Consider the following 16123-nt stretch of genomic DNA (forward strand, 5'->3'; position numbering starts at 1 on the left):
GAATTACACATTGATTAGAGTTTTGTTCCTTATTAACTTACAGTGCATGTACTCCTTTTCTTTTTGCGAATACAGACTAACACGGCTGTTACTCTGAAACCTGTCCCTTTACTGTTTGTGTTCTCCTTTTCAAGATGTAAATGGCTTCTAACATCTCCTTTTCCTTCTTTGTTCAAACATATAATGTCCTTCGTGGCAAGAAGCAAATTAGTAGTCAGGTAAAATAATGAACTTGAGACTAATTAATTCTTCAATTTAAAATATTAACCTTTACTTCTGAGATATATCATACTTGTAACTCTGTGACCATAAGTATTAGTAGTTGGATATTTTTTCCAATACCTAGGTTCTAAGATCATTGGGATTTATGTGCATAAGGTTGCACTATATTTGAATATTTTTGAAAGGGTAAATTCATAGCCAAATTTCCTCTCCCAAAATAAGCCATCTTTCAGCTGAATAAGTATTTGTTTGTAAAAGGGGCATGAATGAGGATTTTGTGTGATAACTGTGTGTGCTAGTGTTGATTTATCTTATTTTATATTGTTTTCTGTTTTCTGATGCCTTAATTTGCCTGGGGTGTATGTGTGTGGTGTGTGTGTGTGTGGGGGAGGATTAATGGATATTGTGCAGAAAAAACAATGAGAACATTCTAAAGAACGAACCCTGCAGTCCAAGTGAGGATCACTGAAAGCCATCACCATACTGGAAATGGTGGGAATCTGCTACAGGGAGAAGGAGTGGAGCTAGTTGTTGGAAACCCACATGTTCTCTACAAAGCCGTGCTCTGCAGAGGCTCCCTGTAGATGAGTTTGGTGGGCATGTCCTTTGGATCTATGCGGTGGCATACACAGCAGCATTGCACAGGGTATTGAGGGCATTGCACAGCAGCTATGATGGCTACTGCTCCTGGGTACATCTACACTACATTCTAAAACCCATGATGGCAAGTCTTAGAGACCGGGTCTACAGACTTGGGCTTGCAGGGCTCACTCTACAGTGCTAGAAACAGCTGTGTAGACATTCAGGTTCTGGCTGGAGCTCAGGCTCTGAAGTCTGAGGAAGGAGGTGGGCTTCATTCAGAGCCCAGCTCCACTTCCTTCCCATAGCCTGAGGTGGAGAATTCTATCCTGTATAGGCCACTGCAGCTCACAGCCCATTTGTTTGGGCTGTGTACACTGGAAAGCATTTAGTTCTAAACATGTGCTCAGATACAGCTCAGAGTAATTTAATTTACAGACATTGGAAAGAAAAGAAATGCAAACATAATGGTTTTCCAGAATTTCTTAAACTGGAGAATAAATTATCTGACTTTAAGAACACACAATTTGCAGCTCTAGCATTTTGCAAGGCCTCCAATCCTCTCACATATAACTCCAAAGGAATTATTAATTATTATTATTATTATTTTATTTTATTTTTTGTGGTAATACCCAGGAGTCTCACTTGGGGTGAGAGACTCCATTATACTAAGTACTGTATGAACACATGACAAAAAATGGTCCCTGTCCCCATATATCTATGAACAACAAATGAGGAATATTGCACTGACACTCACTGCTGTTAACAAATAAAGCACATTCACTCCTCCCATGCATAGTTAATGAACAAAACAACTTTGAATATATTATCTTATTAACACTATGGATAATTTACCATTTTGACTTAACAGATAACAATGGCCCAGTGTGGGTTCTGTTCATAAGAGGTTACAAGCAAATCATCTTTAAATTGCTTTGTCAAGAAAGTCTCATTAGATGTGGAGGAAAATATTTCACCCAATGGATAAGCAATCAGGGTTGGTTTGTTTTTAAAAAATCATTCTTATAATGATATTTTGAAACAACTTTTACCCTCAGTATGAATTTATATGCATCTGATATTTAGAGATCAGTACTGAGTGCTTTATTATAAATGTGGGGTTTTGTCTATGTAATGTGATGCTTTATGAGTATTGATAACATTTTGAGAAATATTTCAGTTTAAGGACAACCCCAGTTAAAATACCTTCCATGATTAATGTGCCTCAACTGCAAATAATTTTGAAGGGAAATTAGTTTATGATTAGCAATAAAATGTATTAATGGCATTTCCTGGAATGAGCTGAGTAAATGTTATAATGTACTCTTTACAACTCCACTCTCTTGGAATGGGCTCTGTAATACATGTTAGCGGTTGGTTTTGTTTAAAAGTCTCACTTAGAAAACTCGTGAGTGATAAATCTCTGTGTGTGAGCAGCATACTGCTCTTTTATGATCTGTACACAAACACATTTGGTTCTGGCTTGATACATGTTTATTACCATTTGTGTTTACAATGAGAATAGCAATGTCAATCCAGGGGGTGATAAACTAATTTTATAGCAGCCTAGAATCTAAATGGATGAGACAGTTCAATTTAGACATGGGAAAAACAAAAACCTTGAAATATGGTAGTGTAGTCATAACATACATAGTTAATCCTTGAATGTGCACGTAGAAGTCCATAATGTTCTGTGTTTCATTCTGTCATCTTTTGAAAAATATTTGCATAATCAATCTGAATTTTACCTGTATTAAACTAACATAGACCTGTTACCTTGGAAATTCTTCTTGAGGGCTTCTTTCCATTGTGCTTTCTGAGAACATATCAGAATGGACAGATGGGCGTTCTAGTTCCGTATCCTGTCTTTGATAATGGCCAATAATGGATGCTTCAGAAGAAACCTTAAACATTCACAAAACATCACTTTTACAGTACCCTACCATCACCCCATCCAATCGTAATATTATGCCTTGAGTCACAGTGATTGACAGCCTGTCAAATTCTGTCCTCGCTGTTGTGTTTACAAATGCTATTCTTATTCATAAAACTATATCTATTTCTTTGAATGCTACTAGCTGTTTAACTCCATAATGTGCTGCAGCAATGAGTTCCATGAGTTAACTGAACATTTTATTTTAAAATATTTTGTATTTTTAAATATCTAGATTTTTCATTTCATTTTCACCCTGCATTATGGATTAAGGTAACTTGGAGGGCTCTATTCTCTCATTCATTACTTTTTTCTATCTCTATATAATCTTTTCTACACCTATTCTGTTTTTGTTTTAGATACAGTGACCTAAATTTAATTGCATATTCAAAATTAGGAAACACTGTCCATTGATATTACATTTGAATATATCCTGAAACATTTTCTATGGCTCAATTAACTTTTTGGACCACTGTGCTCTAATCTTTATTACATCTTTATTATGCTGCCCACAATGACCTAGATATTTTTTTCCTGGCAAGATAGAATTGAATAATTCAGGACTAGAGCTCTGTATGGAAATGCTGCAGTTTTCTCCACTGTGGTGTTTGTGAACTGAACTCTGTAGGATGGTTCGAGAGACACTGGCAGTAAACCAGCCCCTGCAGGCTTACATAACAGTTAAGATTTCAAATGCTAAAACTTCCAAGGGAACATTTCACCTCTTCTATTACTCCTGACCAGGCCCCTGGACTGCTATGTATTGTTGCCTTCTTCAGAAAAGTGAAATGATCTTCACCCCTTCACCCCTCTGCTGCCTCCTGGTCTATTAATTCTCTCCCTTTTATGGAGTGCCACCTAGCTTCTGTCCCATGTTCTATCTTTGAAGATGCCAGGCAAAATGATTAAGAGAACTGCTAGCCACCAAGCAACTGCTATGCTAGCTTGGCCATGCACTTAGCGCAGAGTAAGTGCAGGGAGGAAAAGAGGGTTTCCATTTCCCTGTTGTGTGGGAGTAGGTCAGCCAGCTTCCTGGCCCTCCAAAAGAGCCTTGTTATATGGGGAAGTGGCTCTGCTTGACACACTTCTCTCCCAAAGACAGAAGATAGATGAATTGCCAGTCAGTTCAGTGCCCATTAACACAGGGCTACTGAGCTTATGAGGCAGTGGAAGAGGGTACAGGAGGCTATAGAGCCCTCCAGTGTTGGCAAATAAAGGAGACATGAGGCTTTTTATAAGTTGTGTGTGAGGTTGGCTTTTGGTGGGAAGAGATCATTTGGGACCGTAGAAGGAGGCCAGCTGCCTGGAAGGATTTTCCAGAACCTTTCACAATTTTCTATACTGTGTAAACTTCCTCTTCTTGAGTTTATAACATGAATGGAACTTACAAACCAGGCTCAGTTCAAGAAAGTTCTGGGTTTGATATAAGCTTATTGCCCATTTCTGCTTAGAATCCATACAGCAGTTCAAATTGTTTCTTGTGCTGTATGCTGTTATGTAATTTTTTAATTACACTGTAATTTTTAATTGACACTGAATTTCATCTAAGATCATAAGAATGGCCATACTGGATTAGACGAAAGGTCCAGCTAGCCCAGTATCCTGTCTTCTGACAATGGCCAGTGCTAGGAGGGAAGGAACAGAGCAAGTAATCAAGTGAACCATCCCCTGTTGCCCATTTCCAGCTTCTGGGAAACAGAGGCTAGACCCATCCTGACTAATAGCGTTTGATAGACCTATCCTCTTGAATTTATCTAGTCCTTTTTAAAACCCTGTTATAATCTTGGCCTTCACAACATCCTCTGGCAAAAAATTTCACAGGTTGACTGTGCGTTATGTGAAGAAATAGTTCCTTTTGTTTGTTTTAAACCTGCTGCCTATTAATTTCATTTGGTGACCCACTAGTTCTTGTGTTATGAGAAGGAGTAAATAACACTTCCTTATTTACCTTCTCCACAGCAGCCATGATTTTATAAACCTCTATCATGTCCCCGCTTAGTCGTCTATTTTCCAAGCTGAAAAATCCCAGTCTTATTAATCTCTTCTCATATGGAAACTGTTCCATATCCCTAATAATTTTTGTTGCCCTTTTCTATAGCTTTTCTAATTCCAATATATCTTTTTTGAGATGGGGCAACTGCATCTGCATGCAGTATTCACGATGTGGGCATACCATGGATTCATATAGAGGCAATATGATATTTTCTGATTATCTGAAAATACAGCAGGGAGATTTATATACATAGAGAACATGAAACAATGGGTGTTACCATACACACTGTAACCAGAGTGATCATTTAAGGTGAGCTATTACCAGCAGGAGAGTGGGGGGGGGGACCTTTTGTAGTGATAAGTCATCGTCCCCCACCCCCCGCTCTCCTGCTGGTAATAGAACTCTGGTTACAGTGTGTATGGTAACACCCATTGTTTCATGTTCTCTGTGTATATAAATCTCCCCACTGTATTTTCCACTGAATGCATCCGATGAAGTGAGCTGTAGCTCACGAAAGCTTATGCGCAAATAAATGTGTTAGTCTCTAAGGTGCCACAAGTACTCCTTTTCTTTTTGCGGATATAGACTAACATGGCTGCTACTCTGAAACCTGTCTTTTTTTAAACAAAGTCTTATGTTTAGGAATCTCATATAACATGCCAGATGGGAGTGAAGAAGCAATCTCTGTTACTTCTACAGCCTTAATAAGATAGAGACTGTGCTAGTTAACCATACTTGAAAAGAAAAGAAAAGAAAAGAAAAGAAAAGAAAAGAAAAGAAAAGAAAAGAAAGCATCATGTGGTTTAAAATTTGGAATGAGCAAATTGCATGAGCTTCTATATGTGAATTTACAGTGATTAAAGATTAAAAAGACCATGAACCTCATTAAAAATCTTGAGCTGAAAATGGATGAATGCTGCTAGATTAGAAAAAGAGGTTTTGAAGCTAATATCTTATCGTTATAACATCAGAACTAAACATTATAACATCAGAACTAAACCATATGAAAAACATGGAAGCAAAGTACTAATCCAGCTGCATTAAAGGTATACAGCTTTCCAAGCTGATCTATAATCTCAGATTCTCTATCTTGCATGAGCTTCCTGTTACTGCAAAAGAAATGTCATCAGAGTCTGAATTAGACCTTCTGTTGCTATTGTCTTTTCTGTGTATATTTAAGGGTTCTATGAATGTATAGAACAAATTAAAATTTAAATACTATTAAACTCCAAAAGGTGAATGCACAGTAACGAGTTACTGTATACTGTGGCATTTCCATACAGTGGTACCAAAATCCTAACAAGCCAGATTGTTGGCAATATTTCATGAAACCACCCTCAAACAGTTTACAGTGAAAGCTGTCAGCAGACGCTATTTTTGGTCACCAAGTTTCAATCAAGATACAGGAACAGTGAGAGTATGGTGTAATGCATGCCAGCAGATCTAATGTGCCCACCTGTTGCATGTGGCTTAGAATCCATGGCTCAGAGAACTTTTATTCACCTTGCTTAGAAGTAAAGCAAATGATAAAATAGTATATGCACGCTTCATGAAGCAGGAGTTAATAGCTTTACTTAGTATCACTATTAGCAAAACCAAACATGTTTGTTGCATATAACTTCCGGAGAAGAAATATCAGACACTGATAACTTCATACATACCTGAAGAATGTCTGGTGTTCTTACAGAAAAATAGTGTCAAACATATTATAGTCACTGCTAAACATACTATATAAAATGGATTAACACAGTGCTTCTCCAAATATTAAAAAACAAGAGAGAAGGGTAACCACTTGGGTACGTCAGTCTGTCAGTGGGTGTATATACAGTATGTGTGGCGCTGTTATCACTTTTATATAGGAATAAAAGTCATCTGCTGTCTTGGACAGATCAGGATGTTGCAAATTGCAACGGACTCCAGTTACTGCAGTATTGCTAATCCCACACATTCAAGAATTATGAGTAAGGCCCTTAAAAAAAGTCATGAGATTTAATAAATAAATTAAATATGGAGTTCTTTTTTACTGAACTTTCTATTTATTTGACCTCTTGCTTCTGAACCTCTAGGGTTCATATTTTAAAGCTTTTCCCTGCAACCATCAGGGCTGGAAAGATACTTATTTTTGAAAATGCAAGCTGAGAGTCTCACATAATCATGAAAGTCCCGGAGCTGAGGCTTTTTAAGTAATTCACTAAATATCAGAAACTCGTAATAAAGCTGTGAGAGTTGGCAACACTTCTATGATGTTAAATTAGAATAATGCAATTGTTAAATAGAAGTTCTCTATACTCTACTGAGAACACCATCACAAAGTGCATTTGCAAATGTGTTTTATCAGAAATAAAGCTTGAAAACTTAGTATGGCAAGCTAACTTGTCTAGTTCCCCTTTTTTAGGGAATTCCTAATTTTGTACTATATGTATCTTTTTCAAAAGTTTACCCATGAAATAGCAATCATAGAATATCAGGGTTGGAAGAGACCTCAGGAGGTCATCTAGTCCAACCCCCTGCTTAAAGCAGGACCAATCCACAAGTTTTTGCCCCAGATCCCTAAATGGCCCCCTCAAGGATTGAACTCACAACCCTGGGTTTAGCAGGCCAATGCTCAAACCACTGAGCTATCAATCCTTTAAATACTTCCCCCCCCCCCTTTGTGCATTCACTATGCACATTTCCCTGGGTTAAATATTGATTCCTGTATATTTGCACCTAAATATCTTTTTGATTAATTTCCATTAATTAGCCTAATAGCGTAAATTGAACTGACGCTTAGTCCTGTCAAATTCAACATTTCTTTTAGGCCACAACAGGGAATGTATCCCTTTCGCTGACTTCTGATAGTACAGATTGCTGTACTACCTGTTCATGTTTACTTTTGGTATGAATACTGACTTATCATCCTACTCCACTGTGAACTGTGGTTTCATTGTATTTGCTTTAACTCCGTGCTAACCTTCATATTGAAATAAATGTACATAGATCATTATATGATCATATTTCAACATTGTAACAACAGACCTGACAGTTAAAAAAAGAAGAAAAGAGGGGAAAATATACTCCGTTTCACACTGCCACTAGCTTGCATATCAAAGCAGAGTTTCCCCAAAATTCAATTTCAGAGCTTCTGCAAACACATTCCAAGATATTTTTCACTGAATTGAACCCGAAGGAGTAGGAATTGTTCAGTATTTCAAACTGAATAGAGTATAGTTACTCAGAGAATATATATTTTCCTTGTCAAGAAGTTGGAATCTTTCATTTATGGTCAGGAAATCTAGAGAATATTTTATCCAGGTATAAATCACCCTTTTCCCTTAGGTCTTTTCTTTTCAGCAAACATGATGATCCTCAGATACAGTGTCAGCATTTCCCTTCAGATTATATTCTATTGGTTTCCTCCAAGCCAGAGAACCACTGTTGGGTTTCTGTGTTTTCTCTCTCTCTCTCTCTCTTTCCTTTTTACTATTTTTTCAGAAGATTTCAATACATCTTTCAAATGCTAATTGTAAACATATAATGCTAAGACAGGCAGAGGGTTTTTTTAACACAATACAAGTGACATTGAACCAGACATACACTTCTGTGCATTAAATTCAGACTATGTGCAGGCACAGTTTTTTAAGAAATAATTTAAGGCTTTCAACCAAATATGTTAATTTGTGTGACATTAAGCTAACAAACACACAGGCTGCATTATATATTGCTGTTTGACCATCACAGCACCTCAGTGATCAATATAAGTAAGCTGTCCTTGATATGCTTAATTAATAACTCTCACTTCAACATAGATATTAATTGCACGCACACACAAAGTTAAAGAACATTATGAAATCAAAATTTCGGATATGTCAGAATTAAGATGGCCTGTGCTTAATCCAATCTCTTTGGACTATGTATTATGATTGTCTTTAATTACATGATCACATACTATTTTTCCCACAGGACACCCAGTTTCATTCAGAGCACAGAATAGATGGTGCTCACTTAATAAGTAGCTATTCAATATTTTGTTTTCTTCTTCCTGTTCAATGGGCAGCCCCATGTTTAATTTACTGCATGCTATTCAACCCTGCTCCAGTGACCCTTTTTTCCCCATGGGCTTTTCTATGGAGCTCACTACTATAGTATCTGAGTACTTCACAGACTTTAATGAATTTATTTTCACAAAATCCCGTGAGCTGAAGGGGTGGTGATATCCCCATTTTGCACATGGGGATCTGAAGCACAGAACAATTAAGGTCAAAATGTTCACTAATTTTGGGTGCCCACTTTGAGACACCTAGAACCTGAGTTTTCAGAGTACCTAGCATTGTATAGCACAATAGGTATTCAAGAACTCAAAGGAACTTGGAAGAAACTTGAAGCCAGAAGGAGAGGGATAGGGGGAAATGTTGGGTTTGACAGGGAGAATATATGGATTTGGACAGGGAGCAGGATTGAGGAATGGAAGGATTTGATACTTGGGAACATATGTAAATTAGGTAATGCATAGCCATTGAATATGCAAGCTAGGACATTTTATCATTTGCATAAAATCTGCAACTTTCTGAATTTACAGCTTTAACAAGTGTGTCCCAAAGGGGGAAGGAGGAAAAAAGACTGGGTGAGAGTAACACTGAAGCTTGGGAGCGTCATTAAGGGAACACTGTGAGGAATAAAGGCCTCAGCCAGTGCTAGTATCTTACCCTGCATCAGCAGCTGCAGAGGATGTGTATACACCAAAGCTGGGAGTGAGCCTCCCAGCCCAGGTAGACAAGACTCCTGCTAGCGGTGCTCAAGCTAGCATGCTAAAAGTAACAGTGTGGACATTGCTGCTGTGGCAGAGATGCAGGCTAGCCACCCGAGCTCAGATCCAGGAGGTTGAGTGGCCTTGAGAGCCTGAGCTGTCTACCCATGCTGGGTTGTTTGCTGCCATCAGCGGTGCAGACATACCCAGAGAGACTTAAGATCCTGTGTACTACTTAGGGTATGTCTACACTACGAAATTAGGTCGAATTTATAGAAGTCGTTTTTTTAGAAATCGTTTTTATATAGTTGATTGTGTGTGTCCCCACACAAAATGCTCTAAGTGCATTAAGTGCATTAACTCGGCGGAGTGTTTCCACAGTACCGAGGCTAGCGTCGACTTCCGGAGTGTTGTACTGTGGGTAGCTATCCCACAGTTCCCGCAGTCTCTGCTGCCCATTGGAATTCTGGGTTGAGATCCCAATGCCTGATGGGGCAAAAAACATTGTCGCGAGTGGTTCTGGGTACATGTCATCAGGTCCTCCCTCTGTGAAAGCAATGGCAGACAATCGTTTCATGCCTTTTTTCCTGAGTTACCTGTGCAGATGCCATACCACGGCAAGCATGGAGCCCGCTCAGCTCACTGTCACCGTATGTCTCCTGGGTGCTGGCAGACATGGTACTGCATTGCTACACAGCAGCAGCAACTCATTGCCTTGTGGCAGCAGATGGTGCAATAGGCCTGAAAACCATCCTCATCGTGTCCGAGGTGCTCCTGGTCGCCTTGGTAAGGTCGGTCAGGAGCGCCTGGGCAGACATGGGCGCAGGGACTCAATTAGGAGTGACTCGACCAGGTCATTCTCTTTAGTTCTGCAGGCAGTTCTATTGTACCGTCTTATGGTGAGCAGGCAGGAGATGAGGATGGCTAGCAGTCCTATTGCACTTCTTTTGCCGAGCAGCCAGGAGATGTGGATGGCTTGCAGTCCTACTGAACCGTATGCTGCCAGCCAAAGATGTAAAAGATAGATGGAGTGGATCAAAACAAGAAATACACCAGATTTGTTTTGTATTCATTTGCACCACCCTCCCTCCCTCCGTGAAATCAACGGCCAACAATCGTTTTGGTGAGGTCTGTCAGGGGCACCTTGAAAACTTTAATGGAGATTCAGTCCTGCCTGAACTAGCAGAGGGAGGGATAGCTTAGTGGGTTGAGCATTGGCTTGCTAAACCCAGGGTTTTGAGTTCAATCCTTGAGGGGGCCATTCTGTGTGACAGTTGTTTTTGTTTCTCCTTGATGTAAAGCCACCTCCTTTGTTTATTTTAATTCCCTGTAAGCCAACCCTGTAAGCCATGTCATCAGTCGTCCCTCCCTCCGTCAGACTGTGGGGGCTGCTGTGATGCAAGTAGCCAACGCAATCAAAGATCTGCTGATATCAAGGTAGTGACCCTGGAAAATGTGCAGGTCATAGTGGATGGCTTTGCTGCAATGGGATTCCCTAACTGTGGTGGGGCCATAGACGGAACCCATATCCCTATCTTGGCACCGGAGCACCAAGCCAGCGAGTACATAAACCGCAAGGGGTACTTTTCAATAGTGCTGCAAGCTCTGGTGGATCACAAGGGACGTTTCACCAACATCAACGTGGGATGGCCGGGAAAGGTACATGACGCTCGCATCTTCAGGAACTCTGGTCTGTTTCAAAAGCTGCAGGAAGGGACTTTATTCCCAGACCAGAAAATAACCGTTGGGGATGTTGAAATGCCTATATTTATCCTTGGGGACCCAGCCTACCCCTTAATGCCATGGCTCATGAAGCCGTACACAGGCAGCCTGGACAGTAGTCAGGAGCTGTTCAACTACAGGCAGAGCAAGTGCAGAATGGTGGTAGAATGTGCATTTGGACGTTTAAAAGCGCGCTGGTGAAGTTTACTGACTAGGTTAGACCTCAGCGAAACCAATATTCCCACTGTTATTACTGCTTGCTGTGCGCTCCACAATCTCTGTGAGAGTAAGGGGGAGATGTTTATGGCGGGGTGGGAGGTTGAGGCAAATCTCTTGGCCGCTGGTTACGAGCAGCCAGACACCAGGGCAGTTAGAAGAGCACAGGAGGGTGCGGTGCACATCAGAGAAGCTTTGAAAACCAGTTTCATGACTGGCCAGGCTACGGTGTAAAAGTTCTGTTTGTTTCTCCTTGATGAAACCCCCCGCCCCTTGGTTCACTCTACTTCCCTGTAAACTAACCACCCTCCCTCCCCACTTTGATCACCACTTGCAGAGGCAATAAAGTCATTGTTGCTTCACATTCATGCATTCTTTATTAATTCATCACACAAATAGGGGGATAACTACCAAAGTAGCCTGAGAGGGGTGGTGGAGGAGAAAAGCACTGGGAGGGGTGGGGAGGAGGGAAGGACAAGGCCACACAGCACTTTAAAAGTTTAAAACTTTAAATCTTATTGAATGCAAGCCTTCTGTTGCTTGGGCAATCCTCTGGGGCGGAGTGGCTGGGTGGCCGGAGGCCCTCTCACCACATTTTTGGGAGTCTGGGTAAGGAGGCTATGGAAGTTGGGGAGATGGGCGGTTGGTTATAGGGGCTGTAGCGGCGGTCTGTGCTCCAGCTGCCGTTCCTACAGCTCAACCATATGCTGCAGCATATTAGTTTGATCCTCCAGCAGCCTCAACATTGAATCCTGCCTCCTCTCATCGCGCTGCTGCCACCTTTCAGGTTCAGCCCTCTCTTCAGCCTGCCACTTACTCGCCTCAGCCCGCCACCTCTCTTCCCAGTCATTTTATGCTTTCCTGCACTCTGACATTGTCTGCCTCCACGCATTCATCTGTGCTCTGTCAGTGTGGGAGGACAGCATGAGCTCAGAGAACATTTCATCATGAGTGCGTTTTTTTTTGCCTTCTAATCTTCACTAGCCTCTGGGAAGGAGAAGATCCTGTGATCCTTGAAACACATGTAGCTGGTGGAGAAAAAAAAGGGACAGTGGTATTTAAAAAGACACATTTTATAGAACAATGGGTACACTCTTTCACGGTAAACCTTGCTTTTAACATTACATACATAGCATATGTGCTTTCGTTCCAAGGTCGCATTTTGCCTCCCCCTCCCCATGGTAAGCCCCTCCCCCCTTCCCACGGCTAACAGCGGGGAACATTTCTGTTCAGCCACAGGCGAACAGCCCAGCAGGAACGGGCACCTCTGAATGTCCCCTTAAGAAAAGCACTCTATTTCAACCAGGTGACCATGAATGATATCACTCTCCAGAGGATAACACAGAGCGATAAAGAACAGATGTTGTTTGAATGCCAGCAAACATACACTGCAATGCTTTGTTCTACAATGATTCCCGAGTACGTGCTACTGGCCTGGTGTGGTAAAGTGTCCTACCATGGTGGACGGAATAAGGCTGCCCTCCCCAGAAACCTTTTGCAAAGGCTTTGGGAGTACATCCAGGAGAGCTGCGAATGCCAGGGCAAATTAATCATTAAACATGCTTGCTTTTAAACCATGTATAGTATTTTAAAAGGTACACTCATCAGAGGGCCCTTCTCTGCCTGGCGGGTCCGGCAGGCAGCCTTGGGTGGGTTTGGGGGGTACTGGCTCCAGGTCCAGGGTTCAGAACTGTCCAGAAACAATTCCTGGCTGTCGGGAAAACCGGTTTCTCTGCTTGCTTGCTGTGAGCTATCTACAACATCATCATCATCATCTTCCTTGTCCCCAGAACCTGCTTCCGTGTTGCCTCCATCTCCATTGAAGGAGTCAAACAACACGGCTGGGGTAGTGGTGGCTGAACCCCCTAAAATGGCATGCAGCTCATCATAGAAGCGGCATGTTTGGGGCTCTGACCTGGAGCAGCCATTTGCCTCTCTGGTTTTCTGGTAGGCTTGCCTCAGCTCCTTAAGTTTCACGCAGCACTGCTTCGGGTCCCTGTTATGGCCTCTGTCCTTCATGCCCTGGGAGATTTTGACAAAGGTTTTGGCATTTTGAAAACTGGAACGGAGTTCTGATAGCACGGATTCATCTCCCCATACAGCGATCAGATCCCATACCTCCCGTTCGGTCCATGCTGGAGCTCTTTTGCGATTCTGGGACTCCATCATGGTCACCTCTGCTGATGAGCTCTGCACTCACCTACAGCTTGCCACGCTGGCCAAACAGGAAATTGAAATTCAAAAGTTTGCGGGCCTTTTCCTGTCTACCTGGCCAGTGCCTCTGAGTTGAGAGTGCTGTCCAGAGCGATCAGAATGAGCACTCTGGGATAGCTCCTGGAGGCCAATACCGTCTAATTGCGTCCACAGTACCCCAAATACAACCCGGCAAGGCCGATTTCAGCGCTAATCCCCTTGTCGGGGATGGAGTAAGGAAATCGATTTTAAGAGCCCTTTAAGTCGAAAAAAAGGGCTTTGTTGTGTGGACGGGTGCAGGGTTAAATTGATTTAATGCTGCTAAATTCGTCCTCAACTCATAGTGTAGACTAGGGCTTAGGGAGAAAATACCAGACCAGAGACCAGGAGAGGGGAGACACTTATCAGGACAGTTGAACCTGCTCTTCTCAGAAGTACTCCAGCTGAGAACAAAGAAACCAAAACATGATCTGATAACAGTTTAAAGCAGACTTCACATCCTCACCTGCAGTGGTTCCTGAGGAATTTCTTTCTATCACTGCTTCATGCATACTATCTGCTCTCCTGTTATTGGAGTCTCTTATCTGTGTCAACAGGCCTTACTGGCTACAAGCTGGACAATATTTGTGCACCATAACCTGAGGTTTATGTAACTGAGCTATGTAACCTAGCTAACCTTTAATGTGTGGTGGGCTTTATAATATTAGTCTGCTGCATTTCATTTGTTTATCTGGGCTTATTCTTTAACAGTCTGTTTTCAGTTTTTTACCCCTTGTTTCAGTAGTTGTAAGTAAAGCTGTTCAGGGTGGATGACCCACCTTCTGTGCTTTTCCTGCCCATATGTGCATGCTTTCTTGGCTCCTTGCATCATAAACATTGCTCCCATTAATGAGTCACTCTTGATTTTCTTGTAAAATTTCCTGGGAGGACAAATTTCTCCATTCACAGTTTGCAAACTGTTTTTCCAGGTGGAGGCTCTGCACTTGTTTTTATAGGGAGCTAGTGTGCAAAGATGTGGTAGAATGTATGTGTGTGTAGAGCTTCTATCCTAAACTACACACACTACAATCATCCAGTGAATGCAGGGCTTGGTTTTATGGGTAGCATTTGGATTCAGGCAAATTCAGGCTCTGGCTCAGCCTGCCGAGTGCTGGCCCCTCCTAAGGAAGGGACATAGGGAAGTGAAGGCAGCAGGGTCTGCCTGGGGGAGGAGCTTATGAGGGAGGGACATACAAAACTGTCAATTGGCAGTAGTTTCTCTGACTCCTCCTGTTCCTGTCTGTACATATTGCAGAGATAAGGTGGGTGAGCTAATATCTTTCATTGGACCAACTTCTCCTGGTGAGAGAAACGAGCTTTTTAGCTTACAGAGAGCTCATCTTTTATCTATTACAAGCAGCTCAAACAAGAGCCAGTGTGACACATGCCTGCTTGGTGTGGTGCTCTGTCCCCCTCTAGTGGCACCTAGACCATCTAGGATTGACGAGTCTGCTACAGCCTTGGCTAACACTAAGCTTCAGAGGTTACACCTGCTTATTCTAGTCAGGCATCTCCCCACGCTGTACTCAGGACAACAGAATTCCTGGTTGCCTTCCTTGAAGATAGACCCAAGAGTTGAGCTGGCTGGAGTATGGCAATTTTGTTTTGCAGCAACTTGGGGGTTTTGAAATTTGTTTTCATTTCACATTGGAAAAACCCAGAACTTTTTGAGAGGGTGTCTCACTGTCTGTCCAGATGTTTTAGGGCCCTGGCCTCTTCTTCCTAATTCAGAATGATCTGGGATGAAAACCTCTCCTCTGCATCAGGTACAGCAGGGAGCTGAACCTGGGTCTCCCTTGAGCTTGCGGAAGACGGCACCCCTCTCACGGATCCGGAGGAGATGTGTGGGAGGGCCCGTGACTTCTACACAAGCCTTTTCTCCCCGGATCCGACCGATCCAGGCACTTGCGGGGTGCTCTGGGAGGAACTCCCCACAGTCAGCGTGGGCGACCGAGACCGGCTAGAGCTGCCTCTCACCCTGGCCGAGTTCTCGGAAGCCCTCCGTTGCATGCCCACCAATAAATCTCTGGGCATGGACGGGCTGACCGTGGAGTTTTACCGCGCGTTCTGGGACATTCTCGGCCCAGACCTAGTCACTGTCTGGGCTGAGTCCTTGCAGAGCGGGGTCCTTCCTCTGTCGTGCAGGCGAACGGTGCTCGCCTTGTTGCCGAAGAAGGGGGACCTCCGCGATTTACGAAACTGGCGTCCCGTCTCACTCCTTAGGACGGATTACAAAATCGTAGCGAAAGCAATCTCGCTGCAGCTAGGGTCCGTGATGGCGGACGTGATCCACCCAGACCAGACCTATACTGTCCCGGGTCGCAGCATTTTTGACAACCTATTTCTAGTCCGAGACCTTTTGGAACTCAGGCGGAGAGATGGTCTGTTGTTCGCCCTCCTGTCTCTTGATCAGGAGAAGGCGTTCGATAGAGTAGACCATGGGTACCTCCTGAGCACTCTGCAGGCGTTTGGATTCGGACCTCAGTTTGTGAGTTTTCTC

At 42.6% G+C, this 16123-nt stretch overlaps 1 protein-coding gene across 5 annotated transcripts in view; it reads left to right on the forward strand.

Annotated features, from left to right (window-relative positions):
* The window catches only part of MYO16 (myosin XVI), a 610604-nt gene that overhangs the window by 266686 nt on the left and 327795 nt on the right, over positions 1-16123 (forward strand). The window lies entirely within an intron of this gene.

The sequence above is a fragment of the Lepidochelys kempii genome, chromosome 1, assembly GCF_965140285.1.
Source record: "Lepidochelys kempii isolate rLepKem1 chromosome 1, rLepKem1.hap1, whole genome shotgun sequence".
Lineage (NCBI taxonomy): Eukaryota > Metazoa > Chordata > Testudines > Cheloniidae > Lepidochelys > Lepidochelys kempii.